Source organism: Symphalangus syndactylus, chromosome 5, assembly GCF_028878055.3.
Source record: "Symphalangus syndactylus isolate Jambi chromosome 5, NHGRI_mSymSyn1-v2.1_pri, whole genome shotgun sequence".
Taxonomy (NCBI): Eukaryota; Metazoa; Chordata; class Mammalia; order Primates; family Hylobatidae; genus Symphalangus; species Symphalangus syndactylus.
In genome coordinates, this window is record NC_072427.2 from 47,918,867 (window position 1) to 47,930,167 (window position 11,301).

General features: G+C 42.6%; 1 protein-coding gene across 1 annotated transcript in view; it reads right to left on the reverse strand.

Moving 5' to 3' along the window:
* Window positions 1–1,458, reverse strand: part of LIPC (lipase C, hepatic type) — a 155,455-nt gene extending 153,997 nt beyond the window's left edge. The window contains exon 1 of the mRNA XM_055278370.2: window positions 1,186–1,458. The gene's annotated coding sequence lies outside the window, so the exon portion shown is untranslated. The remainder of the gene's footprint in view (window positions 1–1,185) is intronic.
* Between the last annotated feature and the right edge of the window lie 9,843 nt (window positions 1,459–11,301).

Consider the following 11,301-nt stretch of genomic DNA (forward strand, 5'->3'; position numbering starts at 1 on the left):
GCAGGTCACACTGCACTAAGGAATGGAGTTTATAATCTAAACCCTGAACTGTTTGCTGCAAAGTCTCTTGGTTAGATTATTCTTTTGCCCAAGGCTCCTTTCATTGCTTTTACTTATTCACATTTAGCTTTATTGCATGTGGTGAGAAAATACGTGTATTTTTTCCTCTTGATTCAATTTTTGGGGCCTTATTTGAGAATTAGTATATATGTACCAATGCCCACATATGGAACAAAATGTATAATCTATGTTGGTATTGAGTTCACTATATGTCTATTGGCTCTAACTTATCAATTGTATAACATAACCTCTATTGTCTATTTTTGTCACATCTTCAATGTCTTCTAAATTTTTGTCTATTTAAATTCGTCTTTATTTTTTACTATTGTCTATTTTTTTCTTAGCCTTGAAATGAATTAAACCCTCCCATTACAATTGCTTGTTTTTTTATTCTATTTCTCTTTGCATTTCTAACTTTAGTAACCTCTGTCTTCACAGTTGATTTTATATTTTTTAGCATAATCAGGAGCTTCTTTGTATCCTCTCCCTATGTTTTTGGCTTCAAAATCTCTTTTATATGCTATCAACTTTACCAACTGTTTTCTTTTTGTTTTATGAGTTTCCTCATTAAAACTGTTTATTTTAGCATTTCTGCATTTTTTTGGTAACAGATTCCTATTTTTAAGCAACATACATATTGTTGGGTCTTATGTTTTATTCTAATATGAGAATTTGTCTTTTTAGAAATCAGTGGCCTAAATATATAAAGTTCTTTGGGGAGAAGCTAGTGTATTGATATGAGATGGGCTCCCAGCTACTAGCTGTGGACGTTCTACAAGTTCCTTAAATACCCTGTGAGGAAGCTACTTACAGGCGTCTTTATCTGTAAAATCATGTTAATAAGCACACCAACGTGATAGAGTTGCTTCGAAGATTAAATGAGATCAAGAGCATTCAGAAATAGAAGCATATTAAAGCATATTAAACTGATTATTTGTAAAATGCAATTGTCAATATTTGCTATTGCAGACATTATGTCTGAAAATACCATCCAAAGCAAGTTTCTTGGCAGTTAGAAAGCAAGTTGGTTAAACGATGATCTATGCTCAAAATGGGGATAATCAGTTCTATACTTTTCTCCAACCATATTTTAAATTTTTCTTTGAGATAATGGGAATAACTTACAAGAAAAACTGCTGAGAAGCAGTGGTCCAAAGCCTTTTAGAAGCTCTCAGGGTTCAGTTCAAGTTGTCCATCTCCATTTCTGGCTGCACCTGGAGCTTCACAGCTTGACTTAAATTCAGCCATGTCAGGAATCACTCATTGCCTTGCTTTCCATTTAGTTAATTAAGTGCTTAGGTTTACAAATAAGTTATTTGCTCTCATGATGGGTATGGAAGCTGCAGGCTTTGCTGTGCCTCGGCAATTCTCATCAGGCGTGGAAAAACTGAAACTAAGAAAAACCAACCAAGCAAAATGATAGATTTTCTACTTCCTGGATTGTGTGACTTGCTCATCCAATGAAAGGCAATGAGGGTGGGGTGGGGGGCAACCAGAGATGAGGACTGATTCTCAGCTTGTTGTTCTCCTCAGCGGTCCTCCAGCCCCTGTACAGCTGGAACCTCTGCATCAGTGAAAGCTGCTAGGAATTCAAAGTGCATTCACATTCACTTCTGCTCCTCAGGATCAGAGGCAGTGAGGAAAGCTAAAAAAAAGTCTGAGGTTTAAATTGGAACCCATTTTTAACTTTTCAAATGTTCTTGGTATTTTAAGATCCAGAAAAACTTAAATCAGACAATTCTATATTACCAAACTGAAGAATAGTCTATAATATCATAATCTGATATGCTCCAGACTGACCTGATTTATTTTTAGTTGTGTGAACTTCAAATCTCTGATGGCTTCTATTTGATCCCTCAGAGGACGCTGTAGATCCGTTTCCCAAATGATGCAATAGAGGCGTCTTTTTTTTTTTTTTTAACTTCTCTGATAATAATCATCATCTGTTTGTCTTGTTACACAAATGTTTCCAGTCCCTCCCTAGAGATTCTGCTTCAGTGGGTCTGCGATGGGGCCTCAGATTTGTGGTGTCTTTTTTTTGTTTGTTTTTTTGAGACAGAGTCTCACTCTGTCATCCAGGCTGGAGTGCAGTGGCGCAATCTTGGCGTACTGCAACCTCCACCTCCCAGGTTCAAGTGATTTTCCTGCTTCAACCTCCTGCGTAGCTGGGACTACAGGCGCACACCACCACACCCGGCTAATTTTTGTATTTTTAGTAGAGACGGTGTTCTACCATGTTGGCCAGGCTAGCCTCAAACTCCTCACCTCAAGTGATCCACCTGCCTCGGCCTCCCAAAGTGCTGAGATTACAGGCATGAGCCACCGTGCCCAGCCGGATTTGTGTTCTTAACGTTAGCTTGGGCAACAATGGAGTAGACTGAGGGGATAGATTCTGCTTTTACAATTAAAGAGCCCTGGGCTCAAGTCCTGGGTCTTTCACTTGTTTGTTATGTGGTCTTGCACGAATTACTTAATCTTCCTCAATCTCATCTGAAAAACAACTGGAGATAAAAACATCTATCTCAAAGTGTTGTCAAGAGGATTAAAATAACTCTAACACCCTTGATAGCATCCACTTTTCTCAGTATTGCTAAATCATTTCTACCCAGGTTAATTTGAAAATTATCTGTGAATTTATTTAGCATGCAGGCATAATGTTTTTTACTTATTTTCCCTGTTTATTCGTTGTATATTTGTGAAGCTTTTGCTGTGTGCCAGACATTGGGATTTTTAGAACCCACTGAGCACTCCCTGATGGTATCACCTGCTCACACGGTCCATCTCAGGTTGTGTTTTTGTTTTTGTTTTTTGAGATAGAGTCTTGCTCTCTCTCCCAGGCTGGAGTGCAGTGGTGCGATCTTGGCTCACTGCAACCTCCACCTCCCAGGTTCAAGCAGTTCTCCTGCCTCTGGTTCCTGGGTAGCTGGGACTACAGGCATGCACCGTGATGTCTGGCTAATTTTTGTTATTTTTGGTAGAGATGGGGTTTCACTATGTTTGCCAGGCTGGTCTCGAACTCCTGATCTCAAGTGATATGCCCTCCTCAGCCTCCCAAAGTGCTGAGATTACAGGCATGAGCCACTGCGCCCCACCCATCTCAGGTTTTTGAAAGTACTACCCAGCTTTCTTGTGTGAAAGAAAGCAGGCCCCTAGTTATTCATGGAGCTTCTTGGTTTATGAAGGCCGTGTCCTTATTCCTCCTTTGTACCAGAAATTCAATTTTTCTTGAATCTAATCGTGTGTGTATTTTTTTTCAAAAGAAAATATACATAAAATTATTCAGTTTGATTTTATACAGAATATGTTCTAGGTACTTTGCATTTTGTGAACTTGTCTCTTTTTGGACACAAAAACCTTTGTACTTTTCCCCCTCCCCTCATAATAGCAAGAATCCAATGGATTTTTTATGATTATACCTATGTTTTCCTTATATTTAGTTTTGCTTCAAAAGAATTTAAAGCACTTTTAAAAGATAAAAACAATGCAAGACATTAAGAGGAAAATTTAGGTAGGAAAAAAGGATGGGAAAATATAGTGAATTGATAAATGAAATTACACTTCAAATACATGTTGTACAGTCTTTTATACTTTCCAGTGATGGGCCAGATATTTGGCTCTGAACTCTCTAGCACTCATTGCAAACCCTCTGCAGACAAAAGATGGAGGTGATGATTTTCAAGCCATGTAGATGATTATTGGATCATCATCTATATGAGTCTTGAACTTTGTTTTAACTTTTCCACTGGCCCAAGACTTTGGGTCCTAATCAACATTAGGGTCATTAAGAGTCTACAGAAGGGTCATAAGTACCATGGAAAACTATGTGCTCTCCAATCTTCCAGCCAAACACAAGATAGATCAGGGAATAAGGAGGCCTTCTGCTGCAGAGGAGATGATAGCCAGGTGGAAGAGCTGGGCCAAGGATCAGCCAATCTTCTGGTCCAGAAACTGTAACCATGGCAACAGTAGTGAAGGCAGCTCTAGTTCCATCAGCAATGACACCCTTAAGAGGTACCGGCAGAGAGAGAAGCCTGTTATACATCTGGGCAAGGGTCTAGGTGAGGGAAGTTCCTGTAATTTTTAAGCATAATTGTTGGGAGAAAATAAACAGCCTCTTTCATGTTAACCTTGCAAACTCGAATAGACAAAGTGAAGGCCAATGACTGGCGATACTTCCTGGCTGAGGCTGGGTGTGAGTGCCTTGCATAGGAACCTGTAGCCTGCCTCAGGTTTGCCTTTTATTCTCTTTACTTTCTAGTAACTGTGCTCACAGGACTTTCAATAAGCAAAGCCCAGAGGAGGAGAGTTGCTTTTGAAGCCACACTCTTGTCTGCCTCATTCATTTCAAACACAGACACTTCTGAAAGAGATGAAGCCCTGTGTACAAACAACAATGCCCACTGCATTCTGTTGCCTTCAGCTGTGATGTGGTGGCTTTTGATTCTACACAGAAGGTCCTTGTTTCAGACACTGATTGATGGGTCTTCAGAATGAAGGAGGCAGCAAGAACAAATGAGCAAGGCTCCTGGTAAGGCGAGGTGCTTCAAGAGGGTGGGCTGGAAACCACTTAAAATAAAAGGTAAACACAAGCCTCCACAAAAGCAAAAAAATACCAAGGCCCTGAGCTCTGAGTCGTTGATAATTTGTAGTTCCTAAGGATTTCCACACGTTTGTGCAAACACATATAAGCTCCTTGGAGAACTCTGACCTGGAATTTCAGACTTTTTGGTGGAGGAACCAAAAGTTAAACTCAAATAGAGGTCATAAAACCGGTAAAACTAATTGAAATAAAGAGCATTGGAGGTGTGAGTCTGGTTTGAGGCAGTGAAACAGAAAATAATTCAGTGAAAAAGCAGGTGATGGGGCGTCTCCGTCTCAGAGAGGGATGTGATTTTTCACCAGAAACCCATGGAAAGCTACATAAAAGCTCACTGTAAACACCATGGACAGCGTTAGGGCCTGCTGTGAGGAAGCTGTATGAGATGTGCCTCCTTTCTCCATCAACCCTTGTCCTTCCGTATTGCCTAATAGAAACAAACCAGTGAAAAATCCATATGAGAAATCTGGCTACACTCAGTACTTTTGCAAGAAAACACCATGAATCTCCCCGTGACTCTGCATTCTTCATAGTCCATGGGGGAGCGTGGTGCAGGCTGAGGAGATGGGGCGGGGATAGTGAGGGTGGAGGGAGAGGACGGGAAAGTTAAATGAAGCAGGGATCCTTGTCCTGATCAGTGGTTTTTATACACTATGTTCTTATAAAAAAAAATTTTCACCAGCTAGATGTCGTTCTACTGTTTAACTAAATTAGGGGTGTTAAAATAGAGATCATAAGAATGACGGAATGGATTCTTTGTGGTAAAAAGATACTAAATTATAAACAAGACCCAAGGCTTGTGTAGGGTTAAGTCACACATCCCAACACTTAAAGAATAAACTAGGTTCTTCTAATAGCTGCAAGGTTTTTCTTTTTCTCTAGCAGCTAAGTAAGCACTGGCCTCCAGAGAAGCAATATTGAAATAATTGCAGCTCACCAACCACCAGACACTAACTGATCCATCTCCCTACCCCTTTTCTGCAAGCCGTAACTACGACTTTGATTGGGTAAGAGACTGATTTCAGTAACTTTCTCCTGGTTAAGAGCCCACTGACCATAGACTGGTTCTGGCCAGTTTACTGAGGCTTGCACCGAGTGCCTTCCTGTCCTCTGCTTCGCCATTTGACATATAGGACCTAATTGCAAGGAATTTAAATGTTAAGTCTCTACCCCAAAGTGAACATAGGACGCATGTAACATGCATATTTGTTTACTAGGCATGTGTGCACCTCCCTTCGGGAATATTCATAGCTCTTCCTATAACCTGTCGAATATGTGTACTTAGCCAACCCATTCAGCACAAATTCCTGTTCTACTCTTTCCTCCCTCAAAGTGCCTGCTTTTGGTTTCTGCTGGAGGCTGTGCTTCCAAGCCTGTGGGATTTCCAGCCTGCAGGCTGCAACCCTTTATAAAAAACAAACCTCTCCTCTCCAATATTATAGCTCTGTGAATTTATGTTGACAGGTTAATAACTCAATTTCACAGAAAAAAATTAAATCAAACACTCTTTTTTGCCCACCCAACAGCCATTCTCTCCTTTAACTTTTCACTTGCAGAGTCCTACTTTTGACTGGCCGTCCTCCTGTCCCTGTCATGATTCAGGGAAACTTGACCCTATCCTGAACTCCAGGAATAAGTCCTAATTACGTATTTTTTAGTGGTAACTATGGTAGATAAAATTTTAAGATGGTATTATGATCTCTACCCTCTGGTGTCACATCCATGAGTATGGCAAAAGGCTTATTGTCTATATTATTATCTAAGCACATGAGCCCTCTTTGGCTGGTGGCAGAAGTGGCGAAGTCAGATTCAAAGTATGAAAAGGATTCAATGCATCATTGCTGGTTTTGAAGATAGAGGGTGCCAGGTTCCAGGACTGAGAGTGGCCTTTGGCATTGAGACCAGTCCCTGGTTCACAGCCAGCAAGGCCATGGAGACCTCAGTCCTACAATTGCAAGGAGTTGAATTTTGCTTACAACCTGATTGGGCGTGGAAGTGAATTCTTCCCAAGTCTCTAGATGAGAGGTTAGCCCCGCCAACACTTTGATTCTAGCCTTGTAAGTACATGAGCAGAGAACCCACTCAAGCTTTTCTGGACTTCTGACCTATATTAGAATTGTGAGAAAATACGTGGGCATTGTCTTAAGCTGCTAAGTCTGTGGTTATTTATTTTGTAGCAATAGCAAGTGAGTAGAGCAACATGTATATAGTGTTTAAGAAATCCAGTCCATATTTCTGTTCAAGAGGAATTAGTTTTTAGCTCGGACCCTGACCAGGAATCAGAAAGTTACCCATGGTAGAAGCTGTGGATTAGTTATCCAATAACCCTTTGACTTTTTGCCTTAGGCACACCACCACACATCCACTATGAAGGTCACAAATACTGGATTCTTGCTTTCCTAGCCACCCTTGCTGCTGGAGTGATCATGTGACTGGGATATGCCTTTGGCCACAGACCTCTGAGAACACTAGAGTTGTAGCAGCCATTTTATAGCCACGAGGCAACAAGTCTACGGATGGTAGAGTGGAAAGAAACGAAGGTCTTGTTTGTTTCATGACACTTTTGAGCTAAGGTGCCATCTCTGGAATTGCCTGCATTCACATCTTTTGTTATATAAGATAATTAAATGTCTTTATTGCCGAAGTCTATGTTAGTTGGGTTTTCTGTTGCTTGAAGCTGAACATATCCTTACTAATACATTACCCTTCCCAACAAAAAGTATAGAAGGCAAAAGGCAGAGACATCTGAGGTAGAGGGAGTACAGAGTTGAGGATCAGGCTTTTGGCAAAAGTAAGAAAAATTAGGTAGGTATTCGGGGCATGAAGACAAGTAGCCCTTGGGTGACATCTAGAATTATTAAAAACAAGTGAAATTGACACACATTGGGAGACTTCCATCTCAAGATGTTCTCTGACTCTCCGTTTTCTTTTTTCTAAGATTCTTGCCCAATGCAGAAAAGTACGGTGGTCATGGACTGATGCTATACTGAGCTTTAGTCTTATGACCTTGGATCATTCCTCTGACCCCAGTGAGCATCAGTTTACTCATCTGCAGAGTGGGGATAGGATAATAACTCCTTATGTCACTTGGTTTTGTGAGGATCAGATTTGACTGTGTATGTGAACTTGCTTTGGAAGCTTTAAAGAACAGCTTTGGTGTGATGTCAGAACCTAGCTTGGTGCCTGGCACATAGTAGGTGTGCTCATTACATATTTGTTGGGTTACTGTGCTGTGCCTATTTGTCTATACCAGCTTTGTTTGCACTGCACCATGAGCTTGCTGTCTGACTAATTGCCCCATATTGCACCTACTCTAGATAAAACTTAAAGGATTTTATTAAATGCTTTCTTCTTGGCAGTGATATATTAGGTACTGCAGCCTGGATGGAGAATTCAGCATTTGTTTCCTGTGTATTTTCCACTAAATATGCTGTGACAAGATGTCTGTTTTGATCAGGGACACTGTCAATTATTCCTCTCTCATCCTGACTTTCTCTATGATGTAGGGTGTGAAGACATCTGTTGGCTTTAACCTATCACTCTTGTGTGAGATGCCTTGGCTTCACTCAATAGGGCTGTGTCCAAGGCAGGCTGGCCCCCCGTGAACTCTCAGGCTGCCGAGTCAGTCATCCGCCAGGTGACAGGTGGTGCCTTTGAGACACTGGGGAGCAAAAGGAGACAGTCATACCTGGACCCTTTAAAAGCTTCCTTGTGCCAAATAAACCAGGAAATGGCTTGCTTCTTTCAGGCTTGCCCCCTGTGATTTCATCTACTTTGCCATCTCTTCATCTGTGACTCACATTTTATGGCATCCACTCACAGGTCTTGTCAACTTTTGGCCTCTCCCAGTTAGACTCATGGGACTGCCGCTTGCTGCTGGGTGTCTGACATGAAGCTCTCCCTGGTTTTTGTCTTGCTTTGCTCCATGCCACACTGGATGTGTGACACAACACCACTAGAAGCGGGCACCTTGGCATCTGAGAAAGACTCATAGTAGGTTCCTCCCCAAAGGGGATTATTTTGGAGCAAGACCACCTGCCCAGGAGCTAGAAAACATTAGACTATGAGACTGAAACACTATTGCTCTCTGTGATTTAATGAGTGATGAACACAATATTTAAGAACTGAGACACATATGGTATAATGCTGATGAAAATAAAATGAGAGTATGGGGTCAACGAAGAGGGCACAGCCAAGATGAGGAGCAGCAAAGAACATTTTGATAGAAGGCAATACATGGGCGCAAGCAGTGGGGTTTGGTGTAGAGAGAACAGGCACCCCAGTCAGAAGTGGGAGTTCGAGACCTGCTCTGTCTCCCACTCTTTCTGTGATCCAGGAGCCTTTGTACCCCAGTCTCGTCATATGCCAAGGGCCACCCCAGGTTCTGGGCTCCCAGGTTATTGTGCGTTGTAGACGAACTGCAAATGTACAGGGCAATAGAAAAGCATGATAAAAATGTAATGTATGTGGAATTCTCCTTGGTGTTTTTGGTTTATGTCTTTATATTTGTTCTAAAACACGGGCAGAGTCTCCTTCATTTTCATTCCTAAGCTGCTGCCTCTCCTTCCCTGTGACAGTAATGGCAGTAATAAGCACGGCCTTGAGGAGGACATAAAACAGTTCTTGGCTGAGGACATTCCTTAGAGAGCAGCAGGAATGGTGACAGCTCCTTACAGTGAGTCACAGGAGCGTCCCCCACCCTAACTGATGTTTCAGAAGTGTCTGAAGAGCAGGGTTAAAGATGCAGAATGAAGCTGGTCTTAATCTAGTAAATACTTGATGCCTGCATGAATTTACTACCACAGACATAAAACGGACTGCTTGATCTTGGCAGCGTGGGGATGTGGAGAGTTGGGTGGGGGAGGCAGGAAGCAGGGTGTGTGTCCACATGTACCACTGGCCTCAGAACTGAGATCGTTTTGGCTGCTGAAAGCCAGCTGCTTCCATCTCCCAGTTCATGTCCCAGCGTGGGCAGCTGGGCACTGTGGGGAATGAGAGGCAACATAAAGGGATCTGAATGATGACAAGAAGCTTCCTGTCCCCATGTAGCTTACCATGCCTGACACAGGGCACGGTCCGGTTCACTTGCTTTTCTTTCTGGGCATCACTCTCTGTGGTGCCAAGGTCTTGTGTCTATCAGCCCTGCAACTGACAGCCCTGCTGGGACCCGTTGGAGCTTTTCTGTCACAAGCTGGTTCGAGAGGAGAGCCAAAGTGCATGAACCCTCCCTGCCCTGCCCTCACCCCACTAGACACACATGCCATTTCCTAAGAGAAAACCATTTTTGTCACTATCAGAGTTGGACTAGTACCATCAAAGTATTCACAACGACCTTTAGTCATATGTTTGTTTCTCCTGAATTGGTGGAAAAATACTACTTTTGCATCAAAATTGAAAATAATGAAGAAAATCTCAGAATAAGATGAGGTTGGGCAGGAGTCAGTGATGTCTCAGAGATGGAAGCAACTGGCTTTCCCGTGACCAAAACCATTTCAGTTCTGAGGCCAGTGGCACAGGTGGGCACATGCCCTGCTTCCCGCCTCCCCCAACCAACTCTCCACCCCATCCCCCACTGCTGACTCCTTGCCCTCTTCCCTGCCCCCACAAAACTCAGTTGGGTTGTTCCCATGGCCACTGTGAGCAGGGCTGTCCAACATGAACCCAGATGGCTGCGTTTATGATGGCACTATGCTGCTTCATTCCCCGTGTTGTGTACTATGATGTCCACCACATGTTAAATTAACAGTGTCTACTGTGCAAGGGTAATGGATTGGGCAGTTCCTCTCTTTCTGAGCAGTTACTCAGGCTTGCCATCTGGCAAATCTAGTAGCCAGGTGGTAACCCTAAATAACCTCACTTTGATGGGGTGGGGGCAGAGGGGACCCCAGTTGGTTCTGTTCTTGCCATCTGTGGCCTCCTTCTCTTGGAGGGAGATGTCCAGAGCATCTGAGCCATGCGATTTCTTCATCAGGCAGCTATTTGCCATGAGAAACACTGCCACTTCAGGTATGCAGAATTCTGCTCTCCAGCAACTCCACCAATTTAGAATAGACTCAGGAACCAGAAGACAAACCAAAAAAGGCTGTGTGCAGCTGAGACCGGAGGGAAGCTCATGTACCAAAGCTCACATGCCTTCCTCTTGGGAAACTTCTTTGAGCCTTGACTTGGAAAATACTTACTCTTACTTTACATTCAATGATAATCATAGAGGTCCTCTAATTTCTAAGGATTCAGTATACTGGAAGCCACAGATTAGAAGAGACGAGAGAGCATGTAACAGCAGACGCTTTGACAGATAATGTGGACTGCCTGAATATGCTGAAACTAAGCAGATGTAAGATTCAAGAGCTAAGAGCACAGCAAACTGGGGTCATTGAGTGAGAGGCAAAGTGTGCTATAGCCCTTCAGTATTACCTGAGGACACCACAGTACAATAATGGAGTCTGGAGTTACAAACCTGTGACACCAGCACTCTTCATTAGGATCAGGAGAGACCATTTCAGGGGCAGGGACTCTGTTAGACATTATAGAGATGTCCTCTCCAAATGGTTAAAACAGACACATAGGAATGAAACAGTTCTTTGAGAAAAATCATGTAACCAGGAGTAGAGTGAATTAAAATATTACGTAAGATTTTTACAAAG